A 25,470-nucleotide genomic window follows, 5' to 3' on the forward strand; every position below is an offset into this window, starting at 1 on the left:
TTATTGTAGGTTTGTTGTAGTTCATAATTAGATGCATCTCCTATTTTGCAATGCATAAACACATGAATATCAAAAACTAGTAAAATCCTTAGGGGTATCAATGACAACACTCTAGCCTCATTAATTTATGTGGATACCTCAAGGTGTAACTTATACTTTGGTTCCTTGAAATCCTCATTATGAATCAACTTCACTTTTCCAACCAAGGTCTTAGCAGCTGTAGAGCTGGACGCTATTGTAGGAATTTGAGAATTTGGGTTTTGACGAAAACAAATAAAACTTGTTGGGTTTTCTCACTTCTACACCAATTTTTTTTCACAATGAAAATATTTGACAAATTCACACACTTAAGCTCCAAATATAGTAATGGACAACTATAGCTCAAATTCATTAATTTTTTCTCTGTAGACTCATAAATGCAAGGTAAAGAGTGAAATGCTCAATCCCTAATTTATAGGTAAAATTTCTTTAAGTATTAGGTAGGGCATAATAATTTATATGTAGTATGAACTTGTTCTACACATAGAATGACCAATCTTTTCTTGGTCTCCACATGATGCTCAATTAAGAAACACTTCACAAACCAACTCGACTTACTTATTGACAATTCCAAATACATTATATACTCAATTAACTCTCTTCTTTTATTGACTATGGCTCAGTATAATTTTCCAACTTCACCAACTTCTATCTTTTTTATGAGTTGTCCTTATTCATCTTGCAATATTTTTTTATGAACTTAATTTCATTATTATGGGGAACTAATGCAAGATATAACAATTCCAATGCAGTTCCCATACCTTCTAGTATGATTTCGTTTATGATATTGGATTCACCTAATCCTTTGGATGAGGTGTCACCAAATTTAACATTTTATATTTTATTTTCTTCTCTCTTCTTTCTCTATATCTCACCCATTTTATTATGAATCTCATCGATGTTAAATTTTCTCTTTCCTTTTCTATCTTCTTCATTAGGTGTTGATGCTCAGTACCTACAGTCTCTACTTAAATGACCAACCTTATGACAATGAAAATATGTCACTCCATTAATCCTATAGTTTCTAGGTCTTCCTCCAAAGTGTAACCTCGTATATTTTGTGGCAATGTGACCATATCTTCCACATGTTATGTAGTAATCCTAATTGATAGTGTTACCTTGCTTGCTTGGTACCCAGTTGGAATTTTTCCATGATATGAAATCTTGTGACTTGTGTCCAAACTTATTGCATGTGTAAAAATAGCCATTAAACTCATATTTCTTAGGAGATTGATTAAATTTGGATTTACATTCATATGCTGGATGACCATAATTGTTGCAATTATATTAATAACCATAAAATTTAGGTGTAATAGTAATCTTACCAACCTTTTTCCTACATACATTAACCATGTGTCCAGGTATTCCATGATATAGCATGCAGGCTTATTTGGTTTTGGATTTGCATAGACATTTCTTTTTTCAACTTGCTTTGATGACTCTCCTTGCTTAGTTGTAGAGTGCTTGGTAAATCCTAGTCTAGTAGTGTTTGTTGGAAATTTGGCTAAGGTAATGCATTAGGGTTGTCATTTATGGAAACATATAGTCTAATTAAGATGGAAAAACATAAGAATATTTTTTTTAAGTATAAAAATCTAGAAAATTTTCTAATATTGATGAAGGGAAACCATTAGTAGTCAAACATTTTGATTCAATACACTTCACATAAGATACTTGAGGTTATGTGCACTTATAGGAAGATAAAAAAAAGTTGTATATAAGATGTGGGTAATTTCACTAAAGATTTTTTCAAGTACAACATGAGTTACTATATATTTACCAGGTATGGGTTTCTAGGATAGAACTATTAGAAAGTAAAGTCCACCAAGATAACTAGTGGGGGGATGAATTAGTTTTCCAATCAAAACAAGTTTTTTTAACCTTATTAAATCAGAAACATGTAATCAACAAATTCAATAACCACAAGAAGATAACTATAATTGTTAAGTAAGGAAACCCTTGATCAGAGGGAAAACCTAAGTGGGGATGGTACCCACAAAAAGGATGTACTAATATATAAATTCCTTGCAAGAGGATGGACCCTATTAGGATTCAATGAAATACATTCAGTACATATCAGTCCATGTTAGAAGACTTTGAATCCCTATGAGGAGATTCCAACTCTATTAGGAGTTGTGACAACCCTATTAGGAGTTGTGGAAGGAAGAAGGATACATTGTCCAAACAACTTCAAGGGCAAGACCATTGAACTCACTATCCAACTGGCCTTAGTGTAATTCCTGCTAGAATAATACAAAATGATCAACTTTCCACTAGCACTCTCTACCAAATATAATCACTTTTCTCACTCATTGTGCCTCTAATACACCAAACACTTCTTTTACATCTCAATACTAGATTTGAAAACACTAATTGAATGCAACATATAGTCATACCAACAATCTCTCAAATGCTCTTGCAATGTTAGGATACTCTCCATAGGGATATCATCAACATCCATGCTAACACAAACATATCTAAAGGAGTATAATGACATTTTAGTTAAGGAATCTTTTTTTTTTTACCAAACTAATTACTTAACAATGTTGGGATAAAATTGTAAATGTTAACCCACATATGGAAAAATATTATTTAAAATATTTAGCAAACTATGAAGTATCAAGGTTAACAGGATGAAAAGTTTTGGTATAAAGGAAAAATATTTTGTTAAGTGAAGTATGACACTTTTTTGTGTAGTATTGTATTATATTGATATAATGTTTTCATGCACATTTCAGGTGATTGATATAAATGAAAACTTGATGCTAGAGAAGAGTAGAGCAGTTGTATGTACAATTGTGAACAAGGAACAACAATGACATATTAAATATTGAAAATATTAGTATCATGAAAGGTTTTTTTGTGCCCATCTCTAATTGTAGCATTATTCAGTTGTATATGAATTTTTGAGCATTGGGCTCATCTTGCATTCTTTTGTACTGTAATAAAAACTCCTAATAGGGATAAGACTTCTAATAAGTCCTAGTCCTCTAACAAGAACCGATATACTATAAAAATGTAGGAGACTCCTAATAGGGTCAATATCTTTCAAAAGATACTTTTGATTAGTGGATCATTTTGTGGATACCATCTCAACCAAGGTTTTCCCTTAGCTAGGCTTTCCCTAGTTAACAAATTATGGTGTTATGAGTTGCACTTTTCTACACTTATTTTACTTTTTAGTTTGATTATCTATGCAAGTTTAAAGATTGTTAATAATATCCAAAGTTGGGAAAAAATTTATTGAGAACTGATTCATCCCCACCTTCTTATTATTCCCTATTTCTAAGAATTGGTATTAGAAGAAAATTACTCAGGGGAGACCTAGAACCTTGAGTAAGTTCACTATGGATATGGAACAATTGTAGAAGAATCTTGAAGAACTTAATACAGTTAAAAAAGAAAGGAATAAGTTGAAGGTCAAACTTAGATATGCACAAGATTTTATTCTGAAATTGAAGAGTAGATTGAAAGCATTAGACTGAAAAAGAAAGAGTCACATGATTAGACCAACGGTTGTGAAGTAGTTTCAAGGCTTAAGAAGAAGAATGAAATTTTGATACCCCACCACTTGTACTACTTCTATCATCTATATTTTTTGTCCAATCTACATTAGTATATGCACATAAGGTAAAGTCATTTGATCTGTCATACTACAAACTAAAATTAGGTATAGCCTTCAAATACCTAAAAGTCCTCTTTAATGTTGAATAATGTGATTCTTTAGGACCATCTTGAAATCTTGCAATAACACCAACTATATTAGCTATATATAGTCTTGTATGAGTCAATTATTGCAAACCTCTAATTATGGATTTTTACTTCTTCTATTCAATAGTAGGTATCTCATCTTCACTAGATAACTTATGACCAGTTATCATAGGTGTACCAAAAAGTTTACAACTTTCCAAACCAAATATTTTGAATAGGTCTTTCAAATACTTAGTTTATGATAATAAAATACCTTCACTGTTATGCACAATCTATAGACCCAATAAATACTTCATCTCACCAATTATGCTCATCTCAAACTCTTTCTTCATTTCATCAAAAAATTTCTCACTTGCTTTATCATTGCCTCCAAATATTATATCATCGACAAATACTTCAATAATCAACAAACCATTCTCAATTTTCTTCAAATATAGGTTATTATCTATAGTATCTTTAGAAAATCCCAATTCTGCCAAATATTTGTCCAACCTTGCATACTAGGCTCTAGGTTCCTATTTCAATCCATGCAATGCTTTCTTCAACTTGCAAACCATATCTCCTTCTTTTGTCAAAGGAAATCCTTTAGGCTTCTCAATGTAAAATTATTTTTCAATTTCTCCATTCAGAAATATTGACTTCACATCCATCTAATACACTTTGAATTTCTCATTAGCCACATAAGCCAAAAACATTCTAACTATTTCTATTCTAGAAACAAGTGCAAATGTTTCCTCATAATCAATAACTTCTTGCTATGAATAATATTATATACCAGTCTTGCTTTATTTCTCACAACATCACCTTGTTCATTCATCTTATTTTTGAAAATCCATTTAGTTCCTATAATATTCTTGTGCTTTGGTCTAGGAACCAATTCCCATGTATCATTCTTCTCAAAATGATCTAGTTCTTCTCTCATAGCTTGAATCCAAAATTGATCCTTACTAGCTTCATCTACACTTTTAGGGTCTACTTGAGAAATCAAACATAGTTCTTATCTTTGTACCTTGTTCCTTATCATCACACCTTTGTCCTTTCTACCAATAATCTAATTAGGAGGATGATTATTTATTAGATTCTTATTAGGTGTCACTATCTCAACTCTTACTTCAGCTCTAGGTTTGCTCCTTGGTTCTTCTCTCTATTCCCCAAATTTGTATGTCATTCTACAAATTTGTGTCAGTCTCATAAAAAAATTCAACATTCTCTTGGTTAGTCTTTGAATTAGTTTCTTCATCAGAATCATAATCAATTATTCTTTCTTGAATTCCAAACATCTCATCAACTCTAACATTTTCACTCTCAACAATAGTCTTAGTTCTTTGATTAAAACATTTGTATGCTTTACTCTTCAATGAATAACCAAGAAACATACCTTAATCACTTCTTGCATCGAACTTACCAATACCATCTTCTCTCTTAATGTAACACTTAGTTCAAACAAATTATGAAATATTTAACTGATGGTGCACGTCCAAACCAAAGTTCATAAGGGGTCTTACTAGTACCTTTTATGATCTGTACTTTGTTCATTATATATATTTCTATGTTAATTGCTTCTCTCCAAAATGTTTTTGATACATTATTCTGAAACATCATAGATCTTGTTTCCTTTGTTACTGATCTATTTCTCCTCTCTACTACACCATTATGCTTACGTGTCTTAGGGGATTTAAGATGTCTTTTAATGCCATTTACTTCACCAAAATTGTTAAATGTATTCAATGTAAATTATCCTCCTCTATCTAATCTTAAACACTTATCTTTAATCTAGGTTTATTTTCAACTCTATTCTTAAACACCTTAAACTTCTTGAATGCTTCAAACTTCTCTCCAAGAAATGTTAGCTACATCATCCTAGTAAAATCATCAACAAGAATCATGAAGTTTCTTTCATAGTAGAATGCTCTTATCTTTGTACAAACACTCAAGTTTGTGTGTCCTATCTCCAACTTTTCTAATGTAGTAAACTTCTTGCTTAGAAAAAAAATCTTCTACTTTTCCATAACACATTCCTTGCATACCATATTAGTTGGCTTCACTATTTTAGGCAAATATCTAACAAAAAGTGTAGTGCTCACTTTCACAATGTTATCAAAATTTATATGACAAAACCTTTCGTGCCATAGCCAATTGATATCAACTTTAGAAACTAGGCATGTTATATATAGAGAACTCAATTGAAAAACATTACCTCTTGATCGTGTGACAGTGCCAATCATCTTACCATTTTTATCCTTGATAATACATGTCTTCTTCATAATTTGTTGTTGATATCCCATATCAACCAACTATCCAATACTCAGAAAATTATGTTTCAAACCATCAACAAAATAAACATCATCAATATTAGTTTTACCATCAAGATTAATAGATACTTTTCCTTTTATGTGATAAGTTGTGTTGTTTCCAACTCTAACCATTCCTCCATCCCAACTGTTGAACTCAAGAAATTTATTCATATCACTAGTCATATGATGTGAACAACCACTATTTATGATCCAATCAGATTTCTTCTTTTCAACTTGTGACACTAATGCCTTTTATTCTCTAACTTCTTCCTTTTAAGGACTTTCTTCTTTAATTGCAACAAATCCTAGTTCATCACTCTCATTATCACTTTCACTCAAGAATATTTCAACACTAGCTTCTAGATCTTCCTCATTTGCATAAATACATTCTCTAGGTCTCCTAGGCTTGAAATTCCTCTTACACTTATTTACTCTCTTAAGAAACTTAGAATTGTAATGACCAAATTCATTACATCTCCAAAATTTAAATATTTTCTTACCTTTGGGTTATCTTTTCACAAGTAGGGAAATTCCTTCTTCAATATTTTTATCTTCTTCAATTCTTCCTCTATTGCTACTAGCACAATCTTCACTAGTAGTCACGCTCTTTTTTAATGTAGGTCATACATTTAGTGCGTTGAATATTGTCTCCATTCTAGGAAAATCTCCACTCTATCTTAAGATTACCTCCATTGCTTCCAATCTTCCAAGAAAAGTCTCTCTTCAAAACTTCTATGTGCATGGTATAAATCGTTCAATCATCTGTGCTATATGCTTATATGCAAGTGTCAAAGTTTTCAAGATCTTACATATAATTTCATCATCATCTTTCTTCCCATCATAAGCCTTAATTCCTACAACAGTTTCTGATATTCTACCAAAATAACTTCTTACATATTCATCTTCCATCATTTTAGCTTCTTGAAACAAACATATCTTATTATGTAATCTAACCTTCTTAGCATGCTTGTCACCTTCATAAGTATATTCCAAAGTATTCCAAATTTCATATGTTAATCTTAAATATTTTATGTCTCTATAACTATTTTCAGGAAGGGTTGTCAAAAGTTCTTCCTTGGCAAGCATGTTACATATGAATAATTCTCTCTTTCTTGGAGTACGATCTTCAAGCTTATCTTCTTTAATAACTTCTTTCTAATTGTTAGTAATCATCTAATATCGTAGACCTATACACATAAAATTTGTCTTTATTTTCTCTTTCCAACTATCATAGTTGGTTCTCCACCAAACTTTAGACTATCCTTTCTAAAATGACTCACCTTAGATCTCCTTAAGTTGTTAATCTTTTCCTTCAACGACCTGATGCTCTAATATTAATTTTTAGAAAGTAAATTCTACCAAGATAATTTGGGGTGGGGGGGAGTGTTAATCAGTTATCCAACCAAAAAAGCTATTATTAACCTTATTAACTCTAAAACATGTAATCAACAAATGCAATAACCACAAGAAGATAATCATACACAATAACACCAAATTTCTTAACTAGGGAAACTCTTGATTAAAGGGAAAACCCTAGTGGGGATGCTACCCATGATGTATTAATATATAAATTTCTTGCAAGAGGGTGGACCTTTCAAGAGTCAATGAAATATATATTAGTTCATGTTAGGAGACTTTTAATCCTTATGAGGATATTCTAACCATGTTATTAGATATGGAAACCCTAATAGGATTTGTAGAAGGTAGAATGGCCCACTATCCCAATAGCTTTAGGGGTAAGACCACTAAACTCACTATCCAACTAGCCTTAGTATTATTCCTTCCAAAACAATACCAAATGATCAATTTTCCACTAGAACTCTCTACAAAATATAATCACTTTTTCATTCAATGTGCCTCTACTTCACCTAAAACTTCTTAGATCTCAATACCTGATCTACAAACTCGCATCCCACAAATCCCTTAGATCACTTACTCACATGTAATTTATACTTACAGTTTTCTTCAATGCCACATACATCATACTTAATCACAAGGAAAATTACTTTCCTTTATACCAAGTCCTCAAAATTAATTTATTGAGTCATTCTTGAGGCTTTCTCAATTTACAATTACAATAGGGCCTCATTAAGATAAAGTAATACATGTTACAATTACATCTTTTCATAATTACATAACATTTTTGGCTCGTATTCTTTACATGTGCAACCTCAAACTTCATGTGCTCACTCATGTCATCATCATGATGTCTTCTATCTCTGTCTAAATAGGCTTAAGTAGATTCTATCCTTGTTAGGAGATATAATCCAATTACCAAAAATTGCTTCTCAATAACTCTATATCTATATTGTCTTCAGTAAATATTGAATAAGTGTCACAAGTCTTCAACTTTTTGCATGTGGTCATATCCATGTCATCAAGACAATTTGTAGAACATATCCTCAAATGCACTTGAGCTCATCTTTAATCCTTGAAACTCACAATCTCAAACTCTATCTAGTATTATTTCAGTCTTCATAGAATAACTAGTATGTTGACATCAATGACAAACATTTCCATGAATGAAACATATAGGCATACATACAATCTCTGAAATGCTCCAGTAATGCTAGGATACTCCCTCATAGGAATATCATCAACACTCATTCTAAAATGTGAAATGGTGAAGTTCATAAACAACTTACCATGCACAGTGATAGGAAAAGATATTGTAGCCCTAAACGAGTCCACTATTTGTAAATATTTCTATTTAGTGGAAGGAATAAATTACAACCTATTGAATGTAGATCATCTAATGGACAAAGGCTACAAGTTCAACAAAGGTTCTTGCAAAATATTTTACAAAAATAGGAAAGATGTTGTCCATAGGAGAGAAAAGTAGAGGTAACCTCTTCTACCTCAATATTTCTAGTAATACTTGTATAGTAGCTAGGAATGACAATAGTTGGTTATATCATAGAAGATTATGTCATGTTAATTTTGAAAGCATTGTCAAATTCAGAAGGAAGAATTATGTAAAGGGTTTACCCCTAATTATTAAATTTGATAATGGTATGTGCAAGGAGTGTCAACTAGGAAATTTGGCATGATCAAGTTTCTCTAGCAAGTCATTTACTTCTAAACATGTATTAGATCATGTCCATGCTGACTTTTGCGGTCCCATGAGGATGAAGAGTGTATTTAAAGATAGATGCTTTGTGTTTTTTATTGATTATTTTTCTAGAATGATGTAGATGGTTCACTTAAAAGAAAAATTAGAAGCTTTCCGCATGTTCAAGGTCTACATAGAAAAAGTGGAAAGAGAAGCTAGAAGAGCATTAACTTGATATCAGACTGAGGAGGTGATTTCACCTTACAAGAATTCAAGAGCTACTCTAAGGAGCATGGAATCAGGAGACATATGTTAGCTCCTAGGATACTCCAATAGAATGGGGTCACAAAAGAAGAAACAAGACCATCATAGAATATGAAAGAACATTGATTACTCAAAATAATGTTGCAAAAATCTACTAGAGAGAAGTTGTAAACACAATAATTGATATCTTGAATAGAGTCCAAGTGAAGAAAGGGAAAAATAAGATTCCCTATGAGCTATAGTTTGGTCACACGCCATCTATCATCTACTTTAGGGTATTCAGTAGCAAGTCCTACATTAAGAGGTATCAATATTTAGGGAATTTTGAGCCCAAGATTGATGAGGGTATCTTCTTGGGATACTCTACTAAGAGCAAAGCTTATCGGTGTCTAAATTTTTGGACAAACAAGATTGTAGAGTCTTCCAATATAAAGGTAGATTAATTTTTAGAAAAGAATGAAGAAGACTATAGAAAGAACCATAGGATTATAGACAATTTGAATACATCTCACTCAACAACATAGTGGAGAGAGAAAGAGAGTACTACAAAAAGAGAAGCCTATGTAAGAAGTCATATCGACTCAAGCAAAAGAATCTCAGCAAGGAGAGAAGAGAGTTGAGACACTTGAAGGATAAATGGTATTGGTTAAATATGTAAGGAGACATCACTTAATAGATCAAATTATTGGTGAAAAAGATGCAGGAGTGACAATTAGAAGAAAGGCAAGAGACATAGTTTTCCAGCTATCACACATAGATCCCAAAGCAGTAGGTGATGCTCTAAAAGATGAAGACTGGAAAAAGGGCATGGAAAAAGAAATAGATCAAATAGTGATGAATGACACATGGACCTTGGTATCTAGACCTGATGACAAGAATGTCATAGGAACAAAATGGGTGTTCAGATTCAAAACAAACAAAGAGGGAAAAGTAGTCAGAAATAAGGCAAGGCTTGTTTGCAAGGGATATGCACAAGAGGAAGGGATATACTATGGAGAAATATTTACACCAGTATCTAGAATAGAAGTCAAAATAATCCTAGAATTTCTAGTACATAAGAATTTCAAGGTACACCAAATGGATTTCTAGAGGAAGTGTACATAGTGTTGACATATCAATCAAGTTTTTTTTTAGTGACACACACTTATTCAGATTTTATATAGTTACCAAGCACATTAAATAGTTCATAGTGTTTTCCATGTAATTTAGTAGTCACCAAGTTTATCAATGGTTACCGAGCATTGTAGTATCTACCGAGTTCATAGTTCATGATGTAAAGCCAATGTTAACCAAGCTACTTCATGGTAACCAAGTGATTCAGTGTTTATCGAGTTACACAATATCTACCGAGTCACCAGTGTAGACCAAGCTCAAGACTACTTCAAAGTGATTAGTATGAATCGAGCTTCTACATCTACCAAGAGCATGATGATGACCAGCAGTGACAGTGGATGCTAAGTATTAGAACCTCATCGAGTTAGTCTTCAAAACTTGAGTATCTTCATGCAAGCCAACTTTGAAATATTTGTGTTAACTTTTGTCATGGATGACTTTGTAATTTTGTAACTTGGATTGGTATATATATGTAATATATTGTATCATATCCAATGCATGGCATAGAGTAAGAATGTGAATGTGAGCATATGTATTGTAATGTGGATGTGAAAAGTTCAAGTTATAATAGTAGAAGATAAAGAATTATAAAGGCCATATCAGTATAAGGAGTAGCAGTGACATATATATCCTAGAAAGGTGATCGATACACTAAGGATTCTCTATCAGCAAACTCAGTTACAAATAAGAAACCTACTACTACATCCTAACAGGTGAACCAGTCAAAATCCTCTAACAAGGTAGACCTAAAAGTCTTTTCTAAATCTCTTTACCGAGTGCATACTTCATTGTGTGTTTGTAAATCCTCTCACAAGGTGGACCTAGTAGTACTAATTGCTTCTAACAGGGTAGATCATCAGAAGTAATCAATGTAAGCCTTAACAGGCCAACTTTATGCTGCAATACTAAACTTTGTGGGTATCATCCCACCCTAGTTTTACTTTTTATTTGGAAGGTTTCTAGGTCACCAAATCTTTTGGTTCAAGTGTTATGGAAGCTTTCATGTTTTTAGTTTCTCATGCATGCATTTAGATTAGATGTGATGAATTAAGTGCTAATTAATTTATTGGATTAAGAATCAAAATTGGTAAAGTTTTAGAAGTTACTAATTCACCCCTCCCCTCTCAATAACTTAGCATAGTCTTGAATATTTCCAAAAATTGGTAACAAGAGCTTTGTGGTTCTTAGGAGAAAGTTTGGAATCTTGAGCAAAGATAAAGGATATGGAGATATTCAGACTTGATAAATCTATTGACAATGAAAATTTGGATCTAGAAATGGCCATTGCCCAACTCAAGAAAACTAAGGAGCAACTTTCCCAATCACTAAAAAGAAGAAAGGAACTTGCAAATCAAATGAATGATCATCTCTACATTGAAGAAAGAATTGAAGACTTCACCCTTCAAGCAGCTCAGATGAAGCAAATGATGTAATCAAGGAACTCCTAGAGAGGAATGGTTTCCTACAAGAAGAAGCAAGGAAGCTAAAAAGAGAACAAGAAAGTTAGTCAGTAAGGTTATATGAAGTCTTGGAATAGAGAAATAAGATAAAAGAAGAAATGGATGAAAGGAACAATGAAATCTAGAACCAATCCCTTTAGCAAGCATACCTTATTGATCAGCTCTCTAATGCAAATAAGGAAATCATGAGCCTAAGATTTGAAAATGAAAGAATGAGGACTTATCTAAATTATGAAACGCAAATCAATGAAAGAATAAAAAATGAGCTGAGATATGAAAGACAAACCAATGAAAGATTGAGAAATGACCTAAACACTGAGAAGCAAATCAATGAAAGAATGATGAAATCTCAAGCAGACATGGATCAACTTAATGAGAAAAACCTATATAGGTAAAAAGGAGAATCATGAATTGGATACAAAGAAGAAGGTGAATCCTCCAAACAAGGTGCTCAAAAGAATCAAAGACCTACTTGCAATCACTATGGTAAGATAGGTCATACATCAAATAATTGTTGGAGTAATAGAAAAACAAAATTCAATGGAAAATGCTACAATTGCAATCAACATGGTCATAGGGCTAATGAATGCAAAGAGAAACCAAGATTTGAAGGCAGTTGTCATCAATCTAAGAAACATGGGCATAGGGCATTAGAATGCAAAATAAAGGCATTGAATCCTGTAGAGAAAATTGTGAAAGCAATATTTGGTTGGGACTACAATACCTAGTGTAGATGTCATTACTGTGGAGAATTTGGACATATTGGTATGAATTTTGTTAAACATCATATGAGGAAAAGAGATACCACTAAAATATGTTTTATTTGTACAAAACTTGGTCATCTTGCTAAGAATTGTATGAATACTAGTGAAATTGAAGATGAGAAGAAAGTAAAGGCTGATAACATCTGAAAGTAGATGAGATAGCAATAGATTCCTAGTCCAAGTAATGATGGTCAAGTCACTCAAGAATTGGGTGACTCTACCATTCCTAATTAAGTTCTCAAGGAAGAATGGGAACCAAGCTATCAAAGAAGACATTTAAATTAGTTCCAATTGAAAGGTGACAAAGATCCAAATTTGTATACAAGATATAAAGGGATCACTGAGCAAGATCAATATTAGTTATTACTGAGTTACCTTCTTTATTGAGTGAGGTCAGGTCATAGACTCTGTCGATCAAGGTTAGGAGTAGCAAAGGCACTTATGGTTACTGAATCATGGAGGTTTCATCAGGTGATAAATATAGAATAGTGGATGACAGTCTGTCAAGCACAATGTCAACTCATCTACCTTTGTACCAAGCATTAATGGTGAAATTTTAACAAAAGACATGGAATCAAATTTATTTCTTATGGTCAATTTTTGAGTGCTATTGCAAAGAGATATTTTCTGTGTGATCAAGTGACTTGAGTGAATTTTCTACAAATTTTTTTTCAAAGTTCTCTCAAGCTACCGAGTGAAAATGGCATCCAGTAGCAACAAGATAAAGAAAGGGTCTGGCATGTTGGTTGGAGGTGTTGAATGGAAAGCATCTGATTTCAAGCTCATGCCCGTGGTTGCTAAAACCCTGAACCCAAGCAGAGCACAATCCCAAATCCCTCCCAAGGTACTTCTTTTTAACAACATTCATACTCATTTTAAATGTGCAATTCAAGAAATTGGTACTCTAGAGATGGATGATGCCCTGGGTTAGTTATATGTTGATGGAACCCTAAAACTTGAACATAAACATTTGGAAGCAAAAGGTCTGACACATATTCCCCATATGCCCAAAGAATTTTAAATTAAATGGATTAGGTATATCCTAAGCTAGGTGCACAATAGTCAACTATGGTTAGAGCAGCCAATTTTGATAACAAAGAAAATGATTCATCGAATCGCTAGCCTTCTCATGGTCGCCAAAGCCAAAAAAACTAAAACCCTAGGTCAAGTAGAATTGGAGAAGAAAACCCTAGTTGAGTGGGATGGCAAAGGTATAAAAATAAGTAGTGTTACTGATGCAAAGTAGGAATTTGGAATTCATGTTATTGCTCATAAGATATATAGTTCAAGCCATCTTAACAGTGTATCATGTGAAGCTGTGGATTTGGCGTATAAAGTGGTGAAGAACAACCTATCTTATGACCTTGCCAAGCTATTGTTGAGGAAATTTAATAAGAACATGGAAAGTATTAGAACTTTAAAGAATAACCTATGCAAATTTGGTTCACTGTTAACCTATTTATTCTTTTATGTTCAGAAGTTCTTCCCTTCCAAAGGCACTGTAGTCTGGAGAAAAGATGTGCATGTATTGTACCATATAAATGAATATATTGCAAAAATGGGAGAGAACTATGGCAACATCATGGACAACTACTTTGATGTATTCAAATAGAGAATAAACAATAGATTCAAAATTACCAAGAAGTTAGTTGAAGACTACAAGGATGATGTGTGCTTCATGGTGGACTGTGACAAGGCATATATTCAAGTAGTTAAGCCTAGAGTTGTGTGGGTCAAACCTCTTGGATATGAGGTGAACATTGATGAGACCAAGGATATCATTGAAACCCTTGTAAATGAACCTATTGATCCTAGGGCCCATTACTTTGGTACTTACAATGAAGCTAAGGCAAGAATAGAGCTAGAGATAAAGTTTCCATAGGTGGCTAACAAAGGGAAGAGAAGGATAGCCAAACTGAAATCAAGTGCACCTCTCTTGTTAACTGAGGAAAAGATGAGGATGAGGAATAATTTAAGAAAGAAGAAGAACCTTTGAAGAAAAAGGATAAGGTGTTAATCACCAAGCCTACAAAGGCATCCACTATAGTCTTTACAAGGAGGTCATGGAAGAAAGGAAGTGACATTGTATTTAGCAAACCTCCACCCAACTTCTAGGAAAAGTTGAAGCAATTAGAAGAAGGAACAAGAATAAAAAATTTCAAATCTTTGAAATATGAAATTAGGACAGAGGCAAAGTAGAAGCAAGTTTAAGAACTAGTGCTGAGCAAAATTGGTAAGTAGAAGTACTCACCAGACTAGATTGCTTCCCAAGTCTCCAAAGAATTACTAGAGAAGATTAAGCCAAGATGGGATTTTGCTATACAAATAGTTAAAGAAATTTATGTAGAAACCCTAAGGTAGTTACTACTGAGCATATTAGATGTTGAGGTGAAAGAGTATTTAAATAAAAATAAAGAAAAACTAACTCTAAGGTTCAATACTTGTTTAGTTTTGATTAAGGATATAGAGCATGTTGTTAAAAATATTATGAACACTTGGAAAAATATTTATCATCTTCATAAACCAAGTGAATTTCCAATTGAAATAAAGGATGTTGATGAAGAAGAAGATAAGGAGAAAGATGAGGAGGAAAATGTTGAAGAAGTGACTCATTTTGATAATGAAGAAGATGAAGAGGATCAAGGTCCAGAAGCTACTGAGGAAGATAAACAAGATGATGAGGAGACTAACCCAGTCAAGATAGTAGCTATAGTCATTGCCTCACTTCCTCACTTGCTGAGAAAACCATTGACTACATCAAGTGTGGAGACATCTTTAGCAAGTTTGGTTGTGACTACTATTGATACATCAAATGTCCAATCACTCTTTGCCCCAACTCAGCTCAGCATATCATTGATAGAAGTGACTTTCACTTCATCCACCAAGCTGCAAATTCCTTCTTCATCTACCAAGTTGATTTCTTTAGCCTTCACCTCTCCAATTTTGACTTCTTCAATTTTGAGTACACCTATGGTAAGCTCTCCAGTTTTGTCTACTTCAGTTTTGGATTCTACAATTTTGACTTCATCAATTTTGGAATCTTCAAGTATTTCTATAAGTATTCCATCAGTCAGTACTATATTAGTTTTTAGTACAAGTCCAAGCATGTCTACTATTGTTTCCATTTAGGGCACAAATGTAATAAGTATGAGGACAATTTAACCTAAGGTTCAACTGAGTACAAAATTTTGAAAGGAAAGGAGATAGAAGAAGATATAGATTTGGATGAGGAAATAGTAATTCCCAAATGGGATATCTACAATCTTTCTATAGACCAAATGCACATATTTGGTGAACTCCTCTAGAAAAAGGCCAACCAACAAAGATTGAGAGAGGAAAGAGATAGAGAGTACAAGATAATAGATGATGGCAAGAATATCTTGACCAAGGCAATAGAAATTAAGGTTAATTCTTCTCAAACTATTTTGTTTTAGCTTGGAGAGGTAGTCCAAAAATTCAATGAGGACACTAAAGGTCAAGAAAAGCTGGTTGAAAAGGCTGCAAAAAAATTCAATAATAAAGTACTGGAGCACATTGCTCAGCAAATAGCCATTCATCAAGTTGAGCTTTCAATAGTTTTGGTTGATCTTGAGGCATCTTGTTAAAATGTATCATCACTTTTTGGGAAACTATGTGATGTCACTAAGTATACAAAGGAAGTAAAGGAAAAATTGTCCAAAATTGATATAGATCTTAAAGAAAATGCTTAGTAGTTGCAACTTGACCCTAGTTCAAGCATTGCACATTTCAAGAAGATCGGATTTTTTTCAAACTTGCAAGCTAAATTATTAAGAGAAGAAGCAAGGATCCATTCAACATTGGTTGATAAAAAAAACATGATCCTTCCAATCATGGATGCTATGTAGAAACACATTGTATATTCAAAGACTTTGATCCATGATAGCAACTTCTCTATTGCTAACCACATGATTGAACTTTTAGTAGAAGTGCAAATTGCAATTCATACATGCAAGGTATTGCAAGAAAACTAGGATAAAACCTTGGCAATCACCCTCAAGGTACACTCTAAATTCTTATCTCATTTTTGTGTATCCATGTAAATATGTTAGAATAAATCTTTGGCATTACTGTCAAAAAGGGGGAGATGAGATATGGGAGAAGAGTTGCAGGGGAAGATATGTTATGTATATAAGAGAAAAGTTACATGTACATAACAGATCACATAGTATGAGGGAGAAATATGCTATGGTGAAGAACTACTTTGTATATACCTTAGAAAGATCAATTTTGAAAAATCTCAAAAATATACCGAACTAGTATCACATGGTGATGAATACAAGGTATTTAGTTTTGGGCTAATAACTATTTTTGCCACTAATGCCGAAGGGGGAGATTTTTGACATATCAGTCAAGTTTGTTATTAGTGACACACACTTATTCAAATTTTGTATAGCTATTGAGCTCATTGAATAGCTCATAGTGTTTTCCATGTAATTCAATAGCCACTAAGTTCTATAGTTGCTACAAGTTTATCAATGGTTACTGAGCATTGCAGTATCTACTGAGTTTGCAATTCATGTGATGTAAAGCCAGTGTTAACTGAGCTACTTCATGGTAACCAAGTGATTTAGTATTTGTTGAGTTGCACAATATCTATCGAGTCATCAATGTAGACTAAGTTCAAGACTACTTGAAAGTGATCAGTATGGACTAAGCTTCTATGTCTACCAAGAGAATGACAATGCCTAATAGTGATAGTGGATGCTGAGTATCAGAACCTCACCAAGTCAGTCTTTAGATGCTAAGTATATTCATGTGGACTGACTTTGTAATATTTGTGTTAACTTGTGTCATGGTTGACTTTGTAATTTTTATTGGTATATATATGTAATATATTGTATCATATCCAATGCATGGCATAGAGTAAGAATGTGAATGTAAGCATATGTATTGTATTGTGGATGTGAAAAGTTCAAATTATAATAGCAAAAGATAAAGAATTATAAAGGCCATATCAGAATAAGGAACACCAATGACATATCTATCATAGAAAGGTGGTCAGTACACTAAGGATTCTATATCAGCAAACTCAATTGCAAATAAGAGATCTACTTCTTCATCCTAACAGGTGAACAAGTCAAAATCCTCTAACAAGGTAGACCTAGCAATCTTTTCTAAATTTATTTGTTGAGTGCACACTTCATTGTGTGTTTGTAAATCCTCTCACAAGGTGGACCTAGCAGTCCAAATTGCTCCTAACAGGGAAAATCATCAGAAGTGATCAATGTAAGCCTTAATATGCCAACTTTATGCTATAGTACTAAAGATTGTGGGTATCATCCCCACCCTAGTTTTACTTTCTATTTGGAAGGTTTTTGGGTCACCAAATCTTTGTGTTCAAGTGTTATGGATGCTTTCATGTTTTAGTTTCACATGCATGTATTTAGATTAGATGTGATGAATTAAGTGCTAATTAATTTATTGGATTAAGAATTGAAATTGGTAAAGTTTTAGAAGTTACTGATTCACCCCTCCCCTCTTAGTAACTTAGCATAGTCTTGAATATTTCCAACATATAGAACAACCTAAAGGGTTTTAAAATGAAAAAGGAAGGAATTAGTTACATAGACTAAGGAAAGCCCTATATGGTCTCAAATAGACACTAAGAGTGTGGTATGAGAGACTACACTCATACTTGATAAAGATTGGGTTCATTAGGACCAATCACAACTACAATCTATACATGAAGCAAGAAAAAGAAGCAGTCTTGTTGATTGTAGAGATCTTTGTGGATGATTTCATCATTGGAGGAGATGATAAGTTAAATGATGATTTTGTAGAAGCCATGAAGAAGGAGTTCAAATTTTCCATGATCAGAGAGATAAAATTCTTCATTGGACTCCAAGTGTCCCAATTGAAAGGGGGAATCTTCATTAGACAGACTTAGTATGTGAAGGAGGTACTTAATACATTTGGAATGGAGGAAGAAAAATTGGTAGGCACATCAATGGTGATTAGATGCAAATTGGCATGGGAAGCTGAAAGTCCTAAAGTGAATAAGATACATTACTAGTGCATGATTGGTAAACTACAATATGTGGTGCACGATAGACTAGAAATGGTGGCTATATTCTCATCCAATCCAAAGGAATCACATATGGTATCTCTGAATCAAATATTCAAATATCTAAAGCGTACTAAGGAGTATGTCCTATGTTACCCTCATAAAAGAACTTTTAAACTAAGTATTTTTACTGATGTAGATTGGGCAGGAAATAGAGATTATAGAAATAGTACAACAGGTGGTGCATTATTTCTTAGAGGAAGACTAGTAGCATGGACTAACAAAAAGAAAAACTTCATATTGCAGTCAATCGCTAAAGAAGAATATGTTGTTTAGAAATGAAATACACTTAGGTTGTTTGGATAAAACAACTTATTGAAGGAATTTAAGAGAACATGGAGGAACTAGTAGTTATCAACTATGATAACACTAGTGCAATCAACATATCCAAAAACCTAATTATTCACTCCAAGACTACACATATATCCATCAAGTACCATTTTCTAAGGGAGAAAGTGCAAGAAAAGGAGGTTAAGTTGGAATACATACCAACCAAAGAACAACTAGCATATATCTTCACAAAGCCTCTTGACAAGGATACATTTGAGTATCTAAGAGAAAGGTTAGAGGTTTTACCCTTGTTCGTCCTAAACTAAAAGCCTGAATTAGGTGAACATCAATCCATATAAAAGAATTGAAGAAATATAAAATTAGACTAATGACTACAAGAGACAACTCCATAGGGAAGCAACCAAGCAAGGGAAGATAGTGGCCTTTGGCATTGTTGTCAAAAGGGGAGAAGTTGAGGAGGTTGAGGAAAGAAGAAGTTGTTGGGAAAAGTTGTAGATTATCTCATACATTAAAGTGCACTATCTCAAAGGGATACAAAGAAAGTAGGAAAAAAGAACAAAAATATGCCCAATTGACTAAGTGCTTCATTCAATGAAAAAGGGGCAGATTATTGGCCTAAGTGTTGTAGACTAACCCAAAAATAGAGTGGTAGACTTAGCAAAAGTGGTCTCATTTTTGGTGACACTCATGAAGGGATTTGAAATAGTAGAAAGAAATAATTAGTGACATACAATAGTGTGCATCTCTAACTCACAAGTAGTCTGAGTATGAGAAGATATGTGAGGGCAAGAAAGGAAAAGATAAAGGTGATCCACTTAGCTAAAAGATGTTAAGTGAAGTTTGCATGTGCAACAAGAAACCAAATAAAAGGAATAATGGATAGATCAATAAGCAAATCCAACATGGACATCATGATGGACAACAAGTAAGAAATTTGTGACTACGTAGTCATGCAAAGAATAAGGTTATGTATGCAAGAAAATCTTTCTATCAGGAGCATGTGTAAACAAGCAAAAAATAGTTTCACATGCGCATATCAAAGATCCAAAATAAATCAAAATACAACTAATGTTAGACTTGAGTTTTAAAACTATCCAACCAAAAAATTAAATCCTCATGCAACCTCAAAGTAGCTCAACAAGGGCACCCATAAGAGGCCTTTTTGATATGCTCAAGAGTGAGGGATATGGATGTGCTCTCCCCAAAAACAACTATAATGAATCCCTTCAAAACCGATCGAATGAATGTAAGAGTATGAACATGAATATATACTAAAAGTGTGTAGAATACCTTCAAGAAATTACTATGACTAAACCAACCTCAAAGGATTCTAAAGATGTGGATATGGAAATGGTATGCGATGAAGTAAACTAACAATAGTAAGTTATCATGAAATATAAAAGCATAAATGCAAGAAATATAACATCTACAAAAGGATTAGTAATAAGAATGCAAATCTCTAAGACAACTCTAACACTAGACTAAAATGATAACAATGCAAATGAGGGAGATGAGAAATTCTTGAGACAAGGGATATATTTATAAGCTTGAGAGAGGCCTTGGGGAGGTGGCATCTATGTGGCATCCACATAGGTACCACAAGGCAAAGACATGGGCTAAGGAGACAAGCCATGCAAAGGTCAACATAAGCCTTTTTGGTGAAAGAGATGGATCAAGGTTTTCTCACACATGTGTGAGCAACCTTGGAGAAAGGAAAAGGGAACAAGAGTGTAAGAGTGTAAGACTTTATGGATGAAATAATAAAAGGAGGCTTTCTTTGATCTTGAGTTGCTCACACATATGTGAGAAAACATTTAAGGACTAAAAGGTATTTATAAAGGTGTTTAGGATTAATTATGTGGGATTAACTAATGCGTAGGCTTAGAAGGATGAGAGTGATGGGTGTAGATTAGGTTTTAGGATGTGATTAGAATTAAATTGAATAAGATCTAACTTAATTATAGGATTAATTAATTTAATAAAGTGGAGGGAATTAAATAAATTGAGATCTATTTAAAAAGATGGTTAGTGGAGCACTATGCATTAAATAAATTTAATATATTAGAGGGGATGCATTTAAATTAAATTTAAATACATTAGGGGAAGTGAACATATTCAATTTAATGAATTTAATTTTATGACACATTCAATTAATTAATAAATAATCAATTATAATGTCAAATGAAATATTAAATAAATTAATATAGCATTTGGGATGATTTTAAGCATCTGCATTTTTCCCTTCTTTGATGTGATGTTGGGATGACATTATATCAAAGAAAAGAAAATATAGGTTGCCAAAGAGAGGAATGGAGTCCTAAGAGTTGCATCATAGCAATGAAAAAGGAGGAGGGTGCTCCCTTAAGAAATTAGAGAAAAAAATAATTTTTATGCAATTTTCATGAAAAAGATCTCAGAATAAAAGAAAGGGTAGGAAAAAGACATAGATGAACATTTTTCATGGCTTGGATATAAACAAGGGTAGACATGGTCAAGGAATGGGTATAGGCTCAAAAGGGAACCTTGAAGGGCCTATAAAAGTCTCCAAGGGGATCATGGAAGAATCATTTTCACATCTAGAGAACAAAGAACCAGAGCGAAAGATGGATCCGATCGAGAGATTATAGCTTGGAGAGTGCATTTGGGAGCACCAGAGACTAGTCAAAATGGGACCACCAGTAAGTTGACTATCCTATCTTATCAAATTTTCAATTAAATTTTTGAAATGTGCATTTATTATGTAGAAAATAAGGCGAAAATGGGGTCAAGGAAAAGATAACAATTCTCTACTCGGTTATCCTCGCGGACGACAAACTAGGGAAAATAGCTCTATGAAGATGACAAGATATGTCTAATCGTCATTGAAGATAAGGAAAGTGGGAAAGAATGGGGTGGTGGTAGGGTTAGAGATGATTATCCTCATGTTTTCATCTCCACAAATGACAATATAGTAGCCGCCAACAGGAAAACTAGTGTCTGTGTAGCCACCATAGATGCCAAATTAGTGTCTCTGCGGTTCATCATCTCTATCAATCCACGTCTGCATGTATTGGTATCTCCACTAATTTGGATGAATCAACATATTTAGGTGATACTGACTATAATCAAAAAAAGTGGAACACAAATGGTATACTACCTATTGCATGTCTATGCTATAGATCATGACGGTGACATTTTGGTCGTGGGAGCATTATCCAATGATGATGGTGCTAGGGGAGAGAATCATGGAGGTAGAGGGGGAACACATGAAGCTATGTGGACTTGAGCATATGTATGAGTGGCCAGATCTGAGGGTACATTTAGCACAGCTATCAGCACTAATAGAGCAGTGGCATACACTGAACTCGAGTTTCCATTTGCATACAGGAGAGGTGATAGTTACCTTGCTAAACATATAGAGGATACTATGAGTTTTAATCCATAATAGATACCTAGATTATGTGCTAGAGGGGGAAAATCCATATCTGTGAGTGTTCTTTGGATAGAGGAGACAACAACATTGATTCAACAACCGTGGCTGACATAGAGGTGTTATTGTTGTGGAGTCTGATCAATCTCCAAGTAGGAGATTGTTGTGATGTGGAGCCTAATCAAACTCAGAGGTTTATTCGGTGTGGTTTCTTTCTAGATTACTTGTACAGGGGTTTGGGGACAATGCCCCTAAGATAGGGTCAAGGGGCAATGCAAATTTTATTATTCTAGCCCTAATTTTGTAAGCAACAAAAAAGTTTGTATAAAAAGGCTTAGGGTTAGGGATTTTCATAATGTGTGATGCAAAAATTGGTTCTTGTGATGGTATTGAGCTATAAGGGATTACATATTGTAATCAAGTTGTAATCACTAGATCATAATAATATTGGATTTTTTGTTGGTGGACATAGCCCAAGGATTGGGTGAACCATGTTAAATATTGGTACCATGTGTTCTCTTTTATGTAATCTACTATTTTTTGGTATTGGTTATATTTGCATCTAACTGTTATTTCTATCTGAAGTTAATCCTAACAAGTGGTATCAAAGCTAGACAATCATCATTTTTTTAGCTATACCTTTATAATTATTTTTTTTGCAATCCTCTACAACAAGGTCTCATGGTTAAGTGGGAGTCTCACGGTTGAGTGGGAGTCTCATGGTTGAGTGGGAGCTATGGTAGATGAGGGTAAGCTAAAGGTGGAGAATTTTAATGGGAAAAACTTTTAGTTATGGAAGATGTAAATGGAAGAATATCTTTATCAAAAGGATTTATGGAATCTATTGAAAGGAAAATCCAAGAAAGAAGGAAACCCCCATAGAAATAATCTAGAGGGAAACTACACCAAATAAACCTCTAAGTCTAATTAGGCTCCACATCACAACAAGAGGGATGTGTTAGACTAGAGATTATCGTAGCTAGCCCTCTACTTGGCTTCACTTATATGGAGGATGGTACTAGACCATGTTGGGCATGGATTTCTGATTGGATGGGTACAAGTTCTTAGCACTCTATTATAGGATGATGGTGCAATTTTATGATAGGGACACACCATCTTGGCTTAGTTGTACTATGATTTGCATCTATGTACCTATAGGACACAATAGACCATAGGTCTAGGGTTGACTCTATTGATGGTATGGTCTTGGGAGCATATAGGCATTACACAACCTATTACTAGATGGGAGACATAATAGCCTGGGGAGTTGTACACATGTTGGTAAAGGCCACCTATTTAGTATATGTCTACTGAGTTGATAGGATTCTGGCAGCGATGCTTGGATGAGATTATCATGTTTGATTGGACACCATATGTAGGTGGTGAGAAATGGGTAGCCATACTACCTATAGGGGGAGAGGATGATAATGAAGATCAACTCTACTTGTAGTATGCTTAGTCAAACTATTGGTTGATTGGTCAGATAGTACAAATTCTCGTGTGGTATATACCCTATAGGGTGTAGTGACAGTTCAGTTAGATTCAAGATGTTGTGCCAAAAAAATTCCTATATCCAGTGGTGTCCCAATAGTAGGGTAGATTATGGGGATTCGAGACCACTATGAGATTAGCTAGGGCATCATGGTGTGGCATGTAGCTAGTGCCCTGGGTACATGGGCGGGACTAGGAAAATACAGGTATGACACCAATATATACACGGTGGTGGGTAGCTCATCAGCCATTGAGATTGATAGTGCCAAGAGCACCTCCACTAGTAGAGTAAACATGAGGTAGGGGAGACGGGGCTGGAAGGGAAGAAGCAATAATAGTGCCACTACCAGGGTAGGGACCATTAGAATAGTGATTTTTTTAGTGGAGAGTGTTGGTACCAATAGGACCACCTCTAGGTAGGGACCAAAATAGGGTCCACAAGTACAGGAGCTAGAGGTATAGGTACCATAGGGGCCACCTCAGCAAGAAGATGCAAATATAGTGAGGGCTCATCGGGATAGCCTCTAGACTGAGTTTACCCATCTATAGGGGGAGGTAGTAACTTAAAGTGCCCAAGCCATAAGTGCATAGGCAAAGATTTCTAGGTTACAAGTTGAGATACAGGTAGAGCGATCCAAGGTCGATAGTGCACAGGAGGCCCTGACAATACTATAGGTGAGGGTAGATGTCAGTGAGTTTAGTGATCTCATGATGCATGTAGATGTAGTGAAGCTATAGAGTTAGACACTCTATAATAGGATGTGGCCTCTCTTTGAGTAGACAAAGGGACTCTTCAACGTTGGATGGATGAGTATTGTGGGAAGCAAGACATCAGCAAGTAGATGGTTCAAGGTGTAGGGATAGTTACAATGATGCAGAAGGCCCTGACTACACATTGGCATGAGGAACAAGCCATGCGAGAGGAAACCTACTATAGGTCATTATATCTTGAGCTTGCGTCAATAGAGAAGAGATAGCCAAATTTTTAGGAGGCATCCAGCTCATGGGTCATAGGTGGCTAATACAGATTAGAGCCATCAGTTGGATAGGGAAGACATCCATAAAGAGGTAGTATAGGAGGGGTACATCCCTCATAGCTAGGAACATGATCCCTAAAGTTATCAGTTTTGACACAATGATGTATATGCAGATGCAACAAGTTTTTGATGATGCATTATGCAAGATGCACTACATAATTCTTTTTGTATATGGACTATATATGGGCACTTATTCTTTTGATATATACATGACATGATTTGGCCTAGCTATATATTGATGATGTTGTTTTATGGATGTTTATGATGCTTGATGTTTATGAGGTTTTATGAATATTATATGTGGTGCACAATGTTATGATATTGTTGCTGACATTAGTGATCTAGGATGTGTATAATGTAGTATTTCATGTGATACATATATGATGACGAATGTGTGGATGATGCAGGTCTTATGGTGATATATGAGATGTATGCATTGTGTTATTTTACATGTATGGAT

Source organism: Cupressus sempervirens, chromosome 10 (assembly GCF_028749045.1).
Source record: "Cupressus sempervirens isolate cs-2001-9-10 chromosome 10, ASM2874904v1, whole genome shotgun sequence".
NCBI classification, from domain to species: domain Eukaryota; kingdom Viridiplantae; phylum Streptophyta; class Pinopsida; order Cupressales; family Cupressaceae; genus Cupressus; species Cupressus sempervirens.